Below are 18,135 nucleotides of genomic sequence, written 5' to 3' on the forward strand. Positions count from 1 at the left end.
ATCGGAAAGGAAACTTCTGAAAGTAATCACCAATCGAGTTGTCTTTCATTCAGGTCTAACTACGCTGTATAAAATATTTGGAAAGATTTACGTGTGTTGTGGAAACTACTGACTTATGGGGTGGCGACAAGTGAGGAAAGGTGGTCCAAGATTTTCACGATAGCGCTTTGTGGAAAGTGGGGCACATACAACCAACTTTGAGTTTCTCGGTTTCTCGTACATTGGGCACGTTATACGCTCAATTCATAAAAGTATCTGACATCCACCATTGCATCATGTATTAGTTTAGATCAAAACACGCTGCAAGTCTGTAATAGTTTTTTGATTGATTCAAAATTACTGCAGCATACTCACTTCTGGCAGCTGAGAAAACAGGCTAATGAAGTCTTGTTGACTCGAATTCTCGGCTGAGATTGGGGAACCTGTAAGAAGTACCGGTCGATAATAAGGTTCATAAAATGCCCCCGGACCAGAATAATAATTATCCTTCGATGGGAAGCTGTTCAAAATGCATATTAGTATCCCGTGTTGAGATAAGACGGCAATATTTAAACACGAAACGTAACTAGTGGGTGTTCTTCTCCCAGATACACGACGATACTGAATTTTTCTTGAGTCCAAAAACGAAGACACCGAAGATAACGAAGCTCTCTGACAGGTGAAACCGAAGGTGCCGACCTTATTTTAGGTTATTTTTGTTCGGTGTTCTTGACTAAGACAGGCTTATCAATATAGTCAATGTTTTAAATTTTTGTTATCAGAACGACTGGTTTCGCTAGAGTTTCTGTTGACATCGTTCTTTTTGCACTTGCAAAGACCAGTTCTTTGTTCTATGTTTTCTCCGGCGGTTAGAGCTTTTGTATCTGTTTTGGAAATTATTTTTTTCTAGATGCTTTACTTCGAATACGACCAAAAAAATTCCGGAATTATTTTAAGAAAATAACAAAAGACATCTGAAGCCGTCTTTTTGTTGCGGATGCAACTTCAAGATGGCTAAATACGGAAGTTAAGATGATTTGCCGCAAAAAACTTGACTTTATGTCCCACATTGCTAACTGTCAATTACCAAAAAACATGGAAACAAAACATCTGAATTTGACTTTTCCAATGCTATAAATATGTTTTTCACTACATATTAATGGTAACTAACCGACATTCACCCTTCTGATGTTACAATTACAGACGCTAACGATTACTTGGTTGTGACAAGAGCAGACAATGATCTCCTGCATGGATTTTTTACTGGAATCAGATGTCACAAAGGACAATTTTTTTTGGAAGTTGGTTTTCAGACGTCACCCCTACAAAAGGTTCTAGTTTTTTTACTGGTCTCAGACGTCACCAGCAGAAGTCCGCCCGAGGTCTCAGACGCCACCTCTGATGTCCTGTTCCCCGGTTAGATCGAGTCAAAAATCTCTAATTTTTTCGACAAAAAGCCACCAAAAAATTGAAATTTGTCCCTCAAAAACCTGTTTTATGTTACTATAACACCTCGATTGATAAACTTTGACTAGTTTATTATTCTAATAGCAAGTAAAAGCAATTTAACTACTTTGAAAGAAAAATTTGGTGAGAAAAAGGCCAAAAGTCAGAAAAACGGTCGCAAAATCAGAAAAATTAAAAAAGCCATTTTGATTTTCTGATTGCATATTCTAATGAAATATCAAAAAAGCCTTCGAACTAATTTTTTGAGCTAGTTTTCAAATAGCGAGAGGGCCATTCTATTCGATATATCATACTGGAGTCTTAGAAACGAGAATTGTCAGAAAATTTTTTCTGAAATCAGAAAAATCAAAAAACCCATTTCAATTTTCTGACCCCATATCTTATTGATTCACAAAATAAATTCTTAAACTATCTTTGTGAGTTAGTTTTGCATTAGCTAGAAAGCTATTTTGGTCGATATAGTATACTGAGTCATCAAAAACGAGAATTGTCAGAAAATTTTTTCTGAAATCAGAAAAATCAAAAAACCCATTTTGATTTTCTGACCCCATATCTTATTGATTAACAAAATAAGCTCTTAAACTATCTTTGTGAGTTAGTTTTGCAGTAGCCAGAAAGCTATTTTGGTCGATATAGTATACTGAGTCATCGAAAACGAGAATTGTCAGGAAATTTTTTCTGAAATCAGAAAAATCAAAAAACCCATTTTGATTTTCTGACCCCATATCTTATTGATTCACAAAATAAACTCTTAAACTATCTTTGTGAGTTAGTTTTGCAGTAGCCAGAAAGCTATTTTGGTCGATATAGTATACTGAGTCATCAAAAACGAGAATTGTCAGGAAATTTTTTCTGAAATCAGAAAAATCAAAAAACCCATTTTGATTTTCTGACCCCATATCTTATTGATTCACAAAATAAGCTCCTAAACTATCTTTGTGAGTTAGTTTTGCAGTGGCCAGAAAGCTATTTTGGTCGATTTAGTATACTGAGTCATCAAACACGAGAAATGTCAGAAAATTTTTTCTGAAATCAGAAAAATCAAAAAACCATTTCGATTTTCTGACCCCCATACCCTATTAATTCACAAAAAAAAGCTCTTAAACTATCTTTGTGAGTTAGTTTTGCAGTAGCCAGAAAGTTGTTTTAGTCGATATAGTATACTGGGATCTCAAAAACAAGAAAGATCAGGAATTTTTTAAAATTTTTTCTGAAGCCAGAAAAATAAAAAAAAACTCCTTTTGATTTCCTGACCTTATATCCTGTCTATTTGCAGTTTGAACTCCTATGCTAGCCCTGTGAGTTAAATTTACACTGGAGAGAAAGCTATTTTGGTCAATACATCGAATTGTGATCTCAATAACGCGAATTGCCAAAAAAAAATTTTGAAATCAGAAAAAATTCAGAAAAAAAGTTTATTTTCTCACTACACATCGCCTTGAAAAGCAAACCAAGTTGTCAAATTAGCCCTCTGACTTACCGTGCAATTGCCAAAAGTTGATATTTAGTAGATATATTAGTCAGCCTCAGAAAAAAAAGAGAACTTAAAAAGGCCTTTCGAAAAAAAAGAAAAGAAAAACGGTTTCGATTTTCGGACTGCACAAAAAAAAACCTAAATTGTAAATCAAACAGTCTAACTCATTTTTTGAGTAAGATTTTGAAATTGTCTCAAAATTTTTCTTTTCGAATATATTATATTCGGAGTCTGGAATCAATGAGAGTTACAGAAAAAAGTTCGAAACAGGTTTCTTTAAAAATAGAAAACTCTTATTACAAAATCCTAAGAATGCCTCCGATAAAGAAAGCAATACACATAAAACAACTTCCCAGCTAGATCAAAGTTCTGATTTTTCGAAAGATTTGCAAAACGATATATATATATATATATATATATATATATATAATGTAGCCTTCAGCAAAAAAGAAAACGCAAAAAGTATTCCTCTGTTAACTTTAAGAACCGTTTATTTTTTTCCTTGTCCGCGGTCACAAACGTCACCGAGAAGAAGTCCTTATTCCCCTGATGGTCTCAGTAATCACCAATGAGAAGAACAAATTTTGCACGGTTCCAGTAGTTACCGAGAAGAAATCGATAATTTTTACTGGTTTCAGAAGTCACCATTGTAAAATGAGAAGCCTTTTCTTTTTGGTATCAGTAGTCACCCCATTTAGAAGATTTCAATTATTTCAAGAAGAGCAAAACATCTCTCAAGCACCTCAAGCAGTTCTACACAGTAAAGTCCTTAGTGGGTTTTCCTAAATCAACACAGAGACAACTCAACAACCAATGTTTTTTTTGTAACCCTCGTTGCCTAATCGCTCCGCAAAAAAAAAAATTATTATATAATTTTTTTCAGCAACCTCCTTCTGGGCTTCTCTTAAAAGTAAAACAGTAGAAATAACTGTTTTTGCTTACATTCAGCGACAAAGCACAAACTAAAGTTTACAGTCATTGTCAGAGAAAAAAAACTATTTGAAAACAAAAAAGAAAATCTATTCGTAGCAGTTATTTGGTCCTGTTAAAAAAAGACGATAAACGTTCGAACGAGTTTTTTTTTCTTTTTTAGCAAACAAAATCTACTATAATTAGCACCATCACAACCTTAGGATTCTTGTTTTTGAAAAAAATATGCGTCGCTGAACTTTTATAGGAAATTTTTTGGCTAATTAGCCAAATTAGATTTTGACATCAAATGTTCGTCGCTCCGGTTTTTAGCCGTTTTCATTTTCACCTGAAAGACAAGGATAACAACAACAACAACAACAGAGATCAAAGATGTCGCAAAGGAACAACGACGCGTGTCAGTTGGCAGTAAACATGTTTAAATCAACGGAAACTTCTTTGAAAAGCCAGCTTGATTTGTTACAGAAGGCAATAGACGATAGAAAGAGCTTCCGATCATTAAATCTACTGATAAGCAGAGCCAAAACGCTGCAAACAGAATTGGACAAAAAGGCAGAAGCAGTGTTGAGGGCGAAGCCTCACCAGAGTACAGCAACTTCGACTCTCGACAGACAGAAAGCCTTAACATCCAGACTGCAGCAATCCGATCTGGATGTTGACACATTGGACGATGATGGTCTATTAAGCCAGTCCTCAACAAGATGTCGCGATGACGTCACAATTCCCTCTCGCCCAAGCAGCCGACGACTGGATTCAGAACGATCAACAAAAACACGTAATGTTATCACTGAAGAAACAGTTGTCGAGCAAGCAGCCAGATCACAACCGAACGACACAACAGTCTTCATTAATCCACCGCCCATTCCTCCAAGACCAGTCAAGCCATCACTGTTCCTGAACAACCAGCAAATCCAGTATCCTCTTATTAGCAATTCGATAAATCAACAAAAAGATTTCCATCAACAGAGCAGAAACCAGTTTGTTGACTCCAACTCAACACATCATGCTAGTCATTATCATCCAATGGCATCAAACACCCTAGAACAACCCAATGCTAATCATCAGCAAGAAACCTTATTTTTGCCGCCTCTCAACAGGTCAGACTTGAATCATCAGTTGAACCAAGAACCCAATTTTCTAACGGCAAAGGATTTAGAATTCAGAGGTTCTCAATCCAAACAAAAGCAGTTTGTTAACCGTTTCAGTTTATCTTTGACCCCTGAAAGTCAGAGAGGCTTCCGATACGTCATTGTACCTTGTCCAACTCTTCATGATGAATGTAGAAATCCATTCCTTGGCAAAGCATTTATTGACAAGCCTCTTAATCATGGACTTGAAAACTTGACAATAGATCAAAACCCTCACTCATCTATACAAAACTACGTTCAGCCTATGCATTATTGTTTCACAAACAATCTACAACCAACAACAGCTGCAAACGTAGTTTCGGACGCCCAGAGCTATTGTTTTTCAAAAGAACAAGATGTTCAACTCAAACCTCAAAAGCCTGAAAACAGTTTTGTGCAACGTGTCAGTTCTTTCAACATCGGTCCCAATGATCCTGTAAAAAACACAACCTTGACAAACAGCTTCCCAATTCAGGGTTTAGCAGTTCAAAGGCCTCCTGTTAAACCATCTACTACCCTAGCACAGGCAAACATCCAGTCACTGCAGAGCGATCTACAACTTCTTACAACGCATTCCACAACCGCTCAAGAAGCGAACAAACCAGTCCATAGCTTCAATCCGGCTACTCAAACCAGTATGGTGGATAATGGTCAGAAAAACACAAACGCTTATTTATCATATCCTTTACCCATTAAGAACATGGCAGCTGAACCAGCTGTAAATCAAAGTCATTCAAACGACGAAATTTTGCACTTGCGACCTCCCCCTCTACCTAATCTTTATCTAACTAACATCTTGCCAACTTCAAGCGTAAGGCAGCATCAGGCTCCAGTGTTTGCTACAGCTGGACAATTTGTCCCCTCAATATATAGTGAACTTCAGCCAACATCCGTCGGCCTAAAACGCTCGATCCAATTGCTGCCATTAAAATTGCAAAATTTTAATGGTAACCCTATGCACTATCACGAGTGAATAAATAATTTTTTCACAATGGTTCACAATAACATTTCAATGACTGACACACACAGAATAACCTACATACAGAATTCAATGTCGGGTAAGGCAAAGGATCTGATACATGCCTACTCTTGTGATCCATCCTATTATAATACAGCCCTCAACGAGATAATGAGCCGCTTTGGCGACCCTTCAGTTGTTGTCAACGCTTTTATCAACCAATTAGAGAGCTGGAAATGTAATAGCTCTTACAATAAGCAATCCTTTATAGCATTTTCTTCTTTTCTAAAGAGACTTGTCCAGGCTTTTCAGAACCTAGGTTTTCAAGCCGACCTTCAATCGCCTACTTTATTGAGGAAAGCGAAGGAAAAATTCCCAACAACTTGCTTCTTAAATGGACTGAATACACCCTGACAGATAATGTTACAACAACTACCCTTGTTGAGTTTCAAAAATGGCTTGATGTTCAAGCAAGGGTTTATGACAATGTAAACCAGGAAAATAGAACCAGTACCTTCACTCACATCAATAACGGTAATTATCCTACTGTGACAGCACAGCAATCGGTTCAAGAACAGTTTAAGCCAACAACTGCAAGACAGTCTCAAAGGAACGATTTTGATCAACGAAAGTTTAATCACAACGGCTCGAAAAATGAGCAACAGTTTGCAAACAAGCACACAAATTGTGTTCAATGTCACAAACCGCATTTTGTTGCAACTTGTTCAGACTACAATAAATTGTCCCCTGAAGGTCGATTTCAAACTATCCAGAAAAATAGCTTGTGTACAAGCTGTTTAAGTAATCAACATCGCAGAGACACTTGTCCCTCCTCGAAGCGTTCTCAGGTGTGTAATGGTTTTCACCATACAACATTACATAATCCAGCCAAACAATTCAGCAGAACACATGCCGCTTTTACTACCAGCAACGTCCAACAGCAAACTAAAACCTCAGGTCAACAAAATTGGTCATTGAAAGACGACAACAACTCACAAACGCAAAAAAGTAGTGAAGCAACTCAGAATAAAATAACACAATTCAAACCCAAAAGCCATCTCAGGTACGGAAAAAATTTTGGAAATAATGATAATCAACAGCCCTCGAAACGTGCGAATTTGAATGGACCTTCTACCAGCCAAAATTCAATGTCAACCAAATATCCAGTACACCGAAAGATTGGTTTGAGTAGTTACAGCTGCTGTCAGTATCCTTTATCAAAAAAGATAAATTATTCGACACGTATGCTCTCATTGACCCCGGCAGTCAGTTTACGTTTTTATTAGATGCTGTTTCTGACTACCTGGAACTCGCACGCGAATATCAATCTTCAACTACTGTTCAATATCTAAGCGTTGATTACGAAATGCCCCTATCAAAAATAAAGCAACCAATAACAGTTTGCCCTTTCAATCAGTTTGATGAAAAGTTCCAAATATCCATAGCCTACAGCACCCCTACATTAAACGTTAATGCAGTCAATGTCACTGAGCTAAACTATGTGTGCGATGCATTCAATGAACTTCGACCGAATATTTCCCAGACATTGCCGAAGGTAAGATTGGAGCACTCCTTGGTGTCAATGCTTTTGCCTTTACGCATCCTACTGAAGTAATTCAAGGCACAGAAATCCGCCCCTTTGGAGTAAAGACAAAGCTTGGATGGACACTTGCAGGAGAGTACCTGAACACACTGGGAAACCGCTCTTCAAAATCTTCTAACAAATCGAAAGTATTTGTGTACCATGTCTGTCGGTAAAGTCCAGAACAACCCTTGGACAATTTGATACAAGAATTTTGGTCAATAGAGAACGATGGTACCAGAAAAGAAGATAATACCATCACTGAAGATGAAAAGTCTGCCATTCGAATACTTGAGAGTACTATCAACCACACAGGCGAAAGTTATGAAATAGGTCTTCCATGTAAAGTACCTGCCAATCTTCAAAATAACTATTTTTCTGCCCTCAATCAGCTAAACATTTTGAACAAACGACTTAATAATGATCCAAAACTAAGTGATATGTACCAACAGACTCTTGTCACAGATCTCGAGAAAAATTACGTCAAGCCAGTGGAAATGACAGACCCAAACCCTGAGAGAATATGGTACTTGCCGCATCACCCTGTTCAAAGCGCAAACAAACCAAACAAAGTGGGTCGTGTCGCCAATGCAGCGTCAAAATTCAAAGGCGAGTCACTATATTTCAATCTTGTAACAGGACCAGACCTCTTAAACAGTCTAATAGGAATTTTGGTCAGATTTCGTGAAAAACCTATTGCTATTTTGGCAGACATTGAAGGAATGTTAATGCAAATCGGCATTCGAAATGAAGATCAATCTGCTCTAGGTTTCCTATGGTCTATTTACAATGATGTGCGACAGTTTCAATTCACCAGATTGATTTTCGGTGCAACTTGCACACCATCTTGTGCAATTTTTGCCTTAAACAGATGCGCAGAGGACAACGTCGAGACATATCCAAAAGCACAGAGTGCTATAAAGTCTTATTTTTATATGAATGACTACATCCAGTCCTTCGACTCTCCTGAAAATGCCGACGCGACTGCATTTGAAGTAAAGAACTGCCTGAGAGCCGGTGGTTTCGGCGTCACAAAATTCCTGTCAAACCATCAACAGGCTCTTCAGTGTATTACTCCAGAAGACCTCGAGGAGCCCAAGAGTGAAACAAGATTCCTCGGACAAAAATGGAACCTTGAAAAAGATACATATTTCATGAAATCCCACGGAGGATTTCCTAAAGAAGCTGAACAATACACTCAACGGAAACTTTTCAGTCTGGTGTCATCGATTTATGACCCAATTGGGTTTCTTGGCCCAATGACAATAAAGTTCAAAATTCTTCTTCAGCAACTATGGCAGTTAGGTAGAAAATGGGACGAGCCACTCCCAATTGAACTTCTACATCCCTTACAAAAGCTCCTTAAAAGTTATCACTCTATGCCTCAACTTGAAATTCCACGACAGATGACAACACAGAACCTACTGGAGACAGAGAACCAGTTGCATGTTTTTGTTGATGCATTGATTGCTGCAACGTGTGCTGTTGACTACCTCAGGAGCTTGAATAAGACCAGCAACGAAGTACAAAATGCATTCGTGATCGGGAAATGCAAAGTAGCGCCCGTAAAACAGTTGAGCGTTCCGAAGTTGGAACTAGAGGCATCTGTCACAGGTCTTCGACTCCTGAATTTTGTTAGACATGAACTCTCTGTTGAAATCAGCAATGTTTTTTATTGGACGGATAGTCAAGTTGTCCGTGACTGGATTGGTTCTTCCAAGAAACAACCAGTTTTTGTTGCTAATAGCATTGTAGAAATAAAAGTAAAAAGCAAACCTGACGATTGGAATCATCTTGCGACAAACTTAAACCCAGCTGATCATGGTACTCGTGGTTTAGAACCCAAGGAAATTGAAGCAAAATGGTTTAAGCCACCAGATTTTCTCTCCACAAATGATGTCTTTTGTAGACCTACAAAGCAAATGCCGATTTGTGCTGCAACAACACGATCTGCCTTAAGAACCAAGACACCAGTACTCGACCCAAAACAGTTTTCAACATGGACAAAGATTTTGCTAACGATAGCTACTGTTTTCAATCTGATCTACAGAGCAAAGAAACAGCGTGACAATCACCATCAATACACTGTTGAAGACATTGAATTATCAAAATCTTACTTGATACAAATGTCGCAAGTCAATAGCTTCCCAACCGTCATCGAGTTGCTAAAGGTAGCCGTAAACTGGACCCAAAATTCAAACACAGGTCGTTAAACCCAATGCTTGATAAGAACGGTATATTACGCGTCTGTGGAAGGCTCATTTTTGCTCCCAGTGAACTCGAGCTGGCCAAGCGGCCAATACTACTTCATGCAAAAGATCACATTTGTCGTTTATACCTCGAACATGCCCATCCCATCTGTGTGCATCAGGGAACAGAAGCCACTAAAGCTTTTGTACAGCAAAGGTACTACGATATTGATCCCCGCAGAGCACTGCAGAGCATTACATACAAATGCTTCCTTTGTCGACGTTTCGAGCCGCAAAGCATTGAGACTTTTATGGCACCGCTACCTTATTGCCGCTTCCCGACTGAAAACAAACATTTTACATTTGCCAACTGCGGATTAGACTTTTTCGGCCCATTTTACATTGAGGAAGAAAAAGATAAGCTTCAGAAACACTACGGCCTCATCTTTACTTGTCTGGTAACGGGAGCTGTTCACTTGGAAACCTGTCCAGATTTGAATACAGACACTTTTCTGAACGCCTACCGCCGCTTCACTTCGCGAAGATGTCAGCCCACTGATATGTACAGTGACAACGGTAAGACTTTTGTTTGTGCCAAAGAAGAACTCAAAAGGTGTCTGAATGATCTCGAAAAGGACAAAATTCACAAAGCACTCGCAGAACAGAACACCAAGTGGCACTTCAACCCACCTTATGGCCCTCATTTTGGCGGCGCCTGGGAGCGGCTGATCCAGAGTGTCAAGCGGACGCTCCTGATCATTCTAGGGTCAAGAAAGTTTACTTTTGACGTTTTCCACACAATCATGGTTGAAGCAGAAGCTATGATGAACTCCAGGCCACTTACAAACGTGTCGGACGCCATGGAAAACGAAGAACCGTTGACGCCAAACCATTTTCTACTTCAGCGTCCTTACAACTCTCTTCCCCCTGGCATCTTCCCGTCAACCAAGCCAGCTAACATGAAGTCTTGGAAGAATGTTCAACAATTCCTCAACCACATCTAGAGGAGACTGGTCCTGGAATACCTACCGACCATGATAAAGCGAACAAAATGGACCGAAAACGACGGGAATTCACTCAAAGTCAACGATGTGGTGCGGATCCTGAAAGACTTCACCCCACGTGGTATTTGGCCTCTGGGAAGAGTAGAAGAAGTGTTCCCTGGACGAGATGGTAACAACAGAGTAGTTAAAGTGAAAACGGCTTACGGCACCTTCGTCCGCCCCGTGTCTGGTCTCGCCCGTGTTTTAGCTGATTAGCTATTTTATTGATATTTTTTGCGCTCCGGTTTTAAGCAAAGGGGGTTGCATATAGTTTTATTCAATTTAATTTGGGTTTATGGATTCTAACTGGAATTGGAAACAATATTTATTTGGTGGATTTATTCGTGTTTTACCCTCTCATTCCTGTTGCCCCCGTGGAGCATGTTGCGGATGCAACTTCAAGATGGCTAAATACGGAAGTTAAGATGATTTGCCGCAAAAAAACTTGACTTTATGTCCCACATTGCTAACTTTCAGTTACCAAAAAAACATGGACACAAAACATCTGAATTTGACTTTTTCAATGCTAGAAATAAGTTTTCCACTACACTTTTCAAAATTTTAGCTTTTTCCTCTTTGCATACAATACGTTGAACGCACAGAATACGTATTTTCATTGTGCGACATCTCCCTATGATACAATTTGTGCTTTATTGTTTTATAAAATCACACGGAGTTCGAAGCTTCTTACTTTTGAAATGCGCAGAAAGTGCAGCAGCTTCTCACTGTTTAAAAAAATGACAAAAATCAATCGAACTTATTGTGCTTTGGTTGTTTCGACAAATTAAAAATAATTCAATGCATCCCGTGTCGAAATTACGCCCCACTCCCCCCCCCCCAAAAAAATTGATATAAGAGTAGGGGGCAATTGTCTATGGGGAGTAAAACGATGTAAGATTAGGTGAGAATGGGTGTTAATGGGGGCAATTTTTAGAGTTTCACTCCAAAAAGATATAAGATCAGCGGGTAATTTAAGGGGGGTGAAACTATGTAAGATCAGGGGGTTAATAGGAGTAATGGGGTAATTTTTTGATTTCAAACACCCCCCCAAAAAAACCAAATAGATGTAAGATCAGGAAGGTTATATTAGGGAGCTAAACCGATGTAAGATTAGGGGGTAATTGGGGATAATGAGGAATAATTGGGGGAATTTTTAGATCCCCCCAAAAAGAAATAGCCCCCGACAAGTATGTAAAGTTAGGTGGTTTTTATGGGGTAAAAGGATGTAAGAATAGGGTTTAATGGGCGGAGGATTTTTAGATTTTACCCCCAAAAATTACTCTACAAAAAGATGTGAGATTAGGAGGTAATTTGAGCAGGTAAAATAAGGTAGGATTTCGTCGTAAACCGGGGATAATGGGGGAAATCTTTTTATTTCAACCCCCCCCCATAAAAACAAATTACCCCCAAAAAGATCTAAGATTAGGGGAGATATATCATGGAGGTAAAGTGATGTAAGGTTCAGGGGTAATTTGGGGTATTGGGGCGAACTTTACGTTTTTAACCCACAAAAATTACCCCAAAAAGATGTAAGTTTAAGGGGATTTATTTAGGGGGTCAAAAGGATATATGATTAGGTGATTAATGGGGCGTAATGGGGGATAACTTTTGATTTTACGCCCAACTGAAAAATACTCCCAAAAAAGGCAATATCAGGGGGTATATTAGCGGTGCAAAGCGATGTTTGATTATGATGGTAATGGGGTAATGCGGTGAATTTTTAGATTTTACCCCAAAAAATTAGGCCCCCAAAACGATGCAAGATTGAGGGGAGAATTTTCGGGGTAAAACGACGTAATATTAGTGTGTAACTGGGGCAATGTGTAGAATTTAGGGAGTATTTAGATTTTACCCTCCAAAAACAACCCCCCAAAGATATGAAAGATTGGGGAAGTAACTTTAGAGGGGGTAAAAGGATGGACGATTAGGTGCGTAATGGATGTAATTGAGGGGGTAATGGAGGGATTTTTAAGATTTTAACCTCCAAAAACTGCCCCTAAAAATGTAAGAGTAGTGGGCTAACTTTTGGGGGTAAGACGATGTAAGATAGGGGGAAAGGTGGTAGTGGGAAGTAGTCCCATATACATCGAGCATCAAAAATTTTGCAAGCATTAATGTTTTAGAAGCTAAGGAGAACCGAGTCAGGGTACAGAGTTTGAGAGTACGGTCAGTCTTCGAGTATGGGCAGCTAAAACAATGTAAGATTGGGGCTTGCAAGGGGAATAAATACCTCTCTATTATTGCACTATTTTAGCTCGAATGGTATAAATTTAGGGGGTGATTTTAGGGGTTAAAACGATGTAAGATAAAAGTGTAAAGGTGGGTAAGGGGGAGTAATGGGGAAATTTTTAGATTTTACCCCTCAAAATTTAACCACCAAAAACATGTAAGATTGGGGCAGGGTTAATTTTTTGGGGGGTGGGAGTAAAATGATGTAAGATTAGTGGGTTATTTGGGGTAATTGGAGTAAGGGTGGGGGTTTAGATTTTAACCCAAAAACTACCCCCAAAAACGATGTATTATTAGGGGGTAAAAGGATTAAAGATAAGGGGGTAATGGGGTTAATGAGGAGTAGATTCATATAGATCGACCGTCAAGAGTTGAGCGAGAAGTGATGGTTTAGAGGCTAAGGAGAACCGGCTGAGGGTGTAGAGGTTGAGAGTACTGTCAGTCTTCGAGCATGGGGGGCTAAAACAATGTAAAGTTGGGGCTTCGAAGAGCGATAATTACCCCCTACTCTTACACCATTTTTTCCACCCACAATCACCCCCCCCCCCCTCATTACCCCCACTCTTGCATCGAATTGCCCACCATTACCCCCAAAATGATGTAAAAGTTTTGAAAGAAATTTGCCGAAAATTCCCCCGACTACCCTCCTAATCTTTCATCATCTTGGGGTAAAAATTCGACATGGGATCAAAACTTGATAGCCTGATTTAAAAAAGTGAGCTGTGAGGGGTTTGGCGATTGCATTTATTTCGTAGTGATGAAACACTGATTTTATAGTGCCGGATTAAAATTGACCCAGCCGGTATGCCCTCAGCTCGTATAAAGTCACGCTAAAAAATTCAAATCCAACAATTATTCGCACTCTTCAATTGAGTTTTAGAAAACAGTAATTTTTCTATTGAAATTTCAAGAAAATTTTGACAAGTTACACAAGCATTCATGAACTTCCTGATGAGATCTTTTGAAGATCCTTAGTAAATGGTTTCAAACAAGCCTGATCTCTCAAGGTCATATTAGGATTTTTACAACCCCCCCCCCCCCCCCGTTGTTTCATTGGGGAATATTTGTTACGTATCGAAACCAGCCAATTTCTCAACACGAGTTGTTATTAACCATGTTGACTCTTCTATTTTCAAATACGAAACATCAATAACCGTTTCTTCAAATCTATGAAATTGTTGAACAGTTTAAAAGAAGCAAGACTGATCCAGTAAGAAAACGGCAAAATGTATACTGTGTATCGCTTGAATGATGAGATACGGAAAAAATTAAAGAAATTTTTTATAGCTACTGCTAATTTTCAGCCACAATTAAATTGCACTTCAGGAATAAATCTGCTCTTTTTTGTATGTTTTCTGCAAATTTCGAGACGACGCTTCTCTTTCTAAGATAAATGCGGTATCTATCAAAACACAAAAGAGAAAACGAAGGCTGTTTAAAAATATATGCACAGGTTATATAGATCACTAGCTCCCCAAATTTTTCAAATCCCCGATATCTGATATCTTTAACAAGTCAAATTTCCCATAATAGCGCGTCTTTTGAAGCAAATTTTATCTTGACTGTACATTGTTCGAACGATAATAAACAGGGTTGAACCAAATTATGTGTATATTCAGGCCTAAGCTGATTGAGGCGGTTGACCCCGCAAATAATTTATAGTTATAACTTTATCAATCTGGTCAAGGTCTGTATGCCTGTCAATCGGTGCTTTCCTTAAGCCTTTCATTTCTTATATTTTACGGCGTAAATATTCTCATGAAATGGCCGTAGATAAATTTGTGAATTGATCGCAAGTTAGTTTGCCAACGGACCATACGATTACCATTGTCAAACCTGCGATTATAAAATATAAGTGCAAAATTTTTTCATTAGTAGCACGCAGTATACTTTTCTCTCATAAAACAATTTTTGAAATCTGACAATCGTTACAAATCTGAAAACTGAATAGACGAATAAGAAAATAAGTTGGGAGAGGAACGAGCACGGATTCTTTCCACAAGTGTCCCCTCCCTCCCCCCCCCCCACCCACCTGGAAAGGGGGGCTGTTCCTGAATAGAGTTTAACCGAGCGATTTATTAACCAATCAGTGACGACTAATAACTTTCCACGTATACTTTGTTAAACTGAATAGAATAACACACACACCATGCTATGTTAATTTGGCGAGTTGGAATACGGAGAATTTAGCTCTGAAGAATCTCGAGCTTTTTTCCGGCACTTCTGTTTTGCACTAGATTGGTTTAAAGACTTCCAAAGAGTAAAAACGAAAGATATTGTCTATGAAAAAACAATGCCCACTTATGAAAAGACTCTGGCTTTGAAAAGAGAGCAATTTACCGTTACTGATTATGAAGATACTGTGGTCGACCAATATTGGGTATGAACTACCCGTTGCAACTGGCAGTATCGATCATGTATTTTGCAATAGGAAATTACCCCCGCCCAAACCCCCCCCCCCCCACCTCCAATTTGTCCAGTGTTTTTGTATAATTGACCCATCAACCTGAGTGTTTTTTGTTCAAATTCCAGCATGGAAACTGCAGAGCAGATAAATCTATCAGCAATTAATTTAATTCGGATTTTTGCACCGTGAGAATACCGCTACAGCGATATCAATGATACCAATCAGATAAAGTAAGCATCAAAAACAAAACAGTTTTTTTCCCTTTCAACTTCCGATTGTTTGTGCGGGAGGGCATTGCGATTACGAATATGGTCAACAATGTTCTTAGGAAAAATCTGACATGTTTCAAGTTTGAAAAATCAGTAAAACTTGCTTTATTTTCTCACATGAGTTCGCAACTTAATTTCCTAAAAAAATGTGCTCAAAACATGAACTGGTGAAATTATTTGGTGTTGAAGCCTAGCTACAAGGTAGTTTTCTATAACTCCATTTCGTAAAAAGTTTGTCAAGTACTGATTTTTGAAAACTGTCAGTATGTCCTTCACTTTGAAATCCGATATATCAAATGGGCAATTAATTTAATTCGGATTTTTGCACCGTGAGAATACCGCTACAGCGATATCAATGATACCAATCAGATAAAGTAAGCATCAAAAACAAAACAGTTTTTTTCCCTTTCAACTTCCAATTGTTTGTGCGGGAGGGCATTGCGATTACGAATATGGTCAACAATGTTCTTAGGAAAAATCTGACATGTTTCAAGTTTGAAAAATCAGTAAAACTTGCTTTATTTTCTCACATGAGTTCGCAACTTAATTTCCTAAAAAAATGTGCTCAAAACATGAACTGGTGAAATTATTTGGTGTTGAAGCCTAGCTACAAGGTAGTTTTCTATAACTCCATTTCGTAAAAAGTTTGTCAAGTACTGATTTTTGAAAACTGTCAGTATGTCCTTCACTTTGAAATCCGATATATCAAATTGGTCGAAGAAAACATTAAAACCTACACTAGGGGACGTACTCAACGGTGTTCCATTTGTAACACGTCGTGTAGAAAAAAATCTAATACTTTAAGTGACGGTGGATAATTGCATTTTGATAGTTAATCTAACCACGACTAAGAATGAGCGCAAACACTCGTTAAAATTGCGCCCGAAAATTGATATAAAGCAATCATGATTGTGGATATCACTTAACTCAGACCAATAAAATATGCTTTTTGGTATAATGTAGACCTAATTAGGTAAAACCTGTCAAAATTTGCAAGCATTTGCGCATTAAACTTTAATACGCGCACTTCCAAGCGTTGATAACAGAAAACTAAATTTGATTGACAAGTAAAATTTTTCAGACAATCAGTAAACAAAATTGATTTTGATATTTATCCCAATTTACCTTCCCTTTGATGAGCTCTTTCCACTTTTTTCTGTTCTTTATATTGTTTCGAATGCATCCGTTCCTTCTTGTTTGTTTTATCTTGTTTGTTTCATTGTTCCATCATATTTTAGACAGACCAGATTTTGAGAGATTTCAGTTGACTTAGACTTGTGGTAAAAACGAGTTTTGTTCATGGTGTTCTTGGGAACCATGAAAAACCCATCATGGATTTTTTGGCGACCATTGAAATACCATAAATGGTTTGCTTGGCAACCATGGCAAGATCATGCAGGAACTTTTTTCATGGCCTCTATGGTACCATATATGGTTCTAGGATATGGTTCCCAAGAAAGGTCAACCCGGGGATTATTCCATATTGTTCATGCTTGAAATTTAGCATCATCCAGGTATGAAACGAAGGAAATCATATAATATCAGAGCCTGTTCGATTACCCACAAACATATATTTTTTTAGGTCTGTTCTTTTTGTGCCCACAAGTACGTTGGGCTCTCCTAGTTACGGAGTCATTACATAGTTGTTGAGGCCAAGCTTATTAAATGAAGAGACTATCAGGCCAATATGATCAATAGATTTCAAATAGAATGACACATAAAATTCAATGCTACATTCTATCGAAGCCAATTTAATTTCTTTTTTTTGTCGATAAATTTTTCGGTAACTATTATTAGTACCTGATTATAATATTTAGCTGCAACTGAAACTCAAACTCGAGTTACCTCACTATCCGTAAATCAATATCAACGACGTATGAGAAATTCATTACCAAATTGCATCAGATTCCTTATGCTGGGTTTGTGATCCGAGTTGTTGTTGATACAGAACTTTAGACAAAACCTCTACTCATTTAAGAGACTAGTTCCTATGACATCAAGTTTGTTTTTGAAAAAGTGTCATTATAGTTACCTGTTTTCCTTCTGTCAACATCATTACCTCGCGAAAAATGTAGGTGCAATTTTGACAAGTGGAACCACGTGACTAGCCTCATAGTTTTCATCGTACGTCATCACATAAGTGAGTAAGTGATTCCCGCCACTATTTTTGCGATCGAATAAATGACCATAAATGCTGCATTTAGAGCATAGTTGATCGATAATTATCAGAGGAAGAGCATTCAGATTGCTTAAATGTTCTTGTCCTTTAGAGCCATATCATACACATAAAGGCCCATCAAAAAAATTAGTTTGCATATAATTTCAAACTTTCTAACTCTTTTTTATTTATACCTCTTATGAAGTTTCTAACTGTTTTATTTCCACTTTTTCCAACTCGAAAAACACTTCAAGAGTACTGCTTTAGCGCACCCTAAGAACCAAGCGTAGGCTATTCATATGATGTTATATTTCATTGCCCTC

This window comes from Convolutriloba macropyga, chromosome 12 (assembly GCF_964194025.1).
Source record: "Convolutriloba macropyga chromosome 12, txConMacr16.3, whole genome shotgun sequence".
Taxonomy (NCBI): Eukaryota; Metazoa; Xenacoelomorpha; order Acoela; family Convolutidae; genus Convolutriloba; species Convolutriloba macropyga.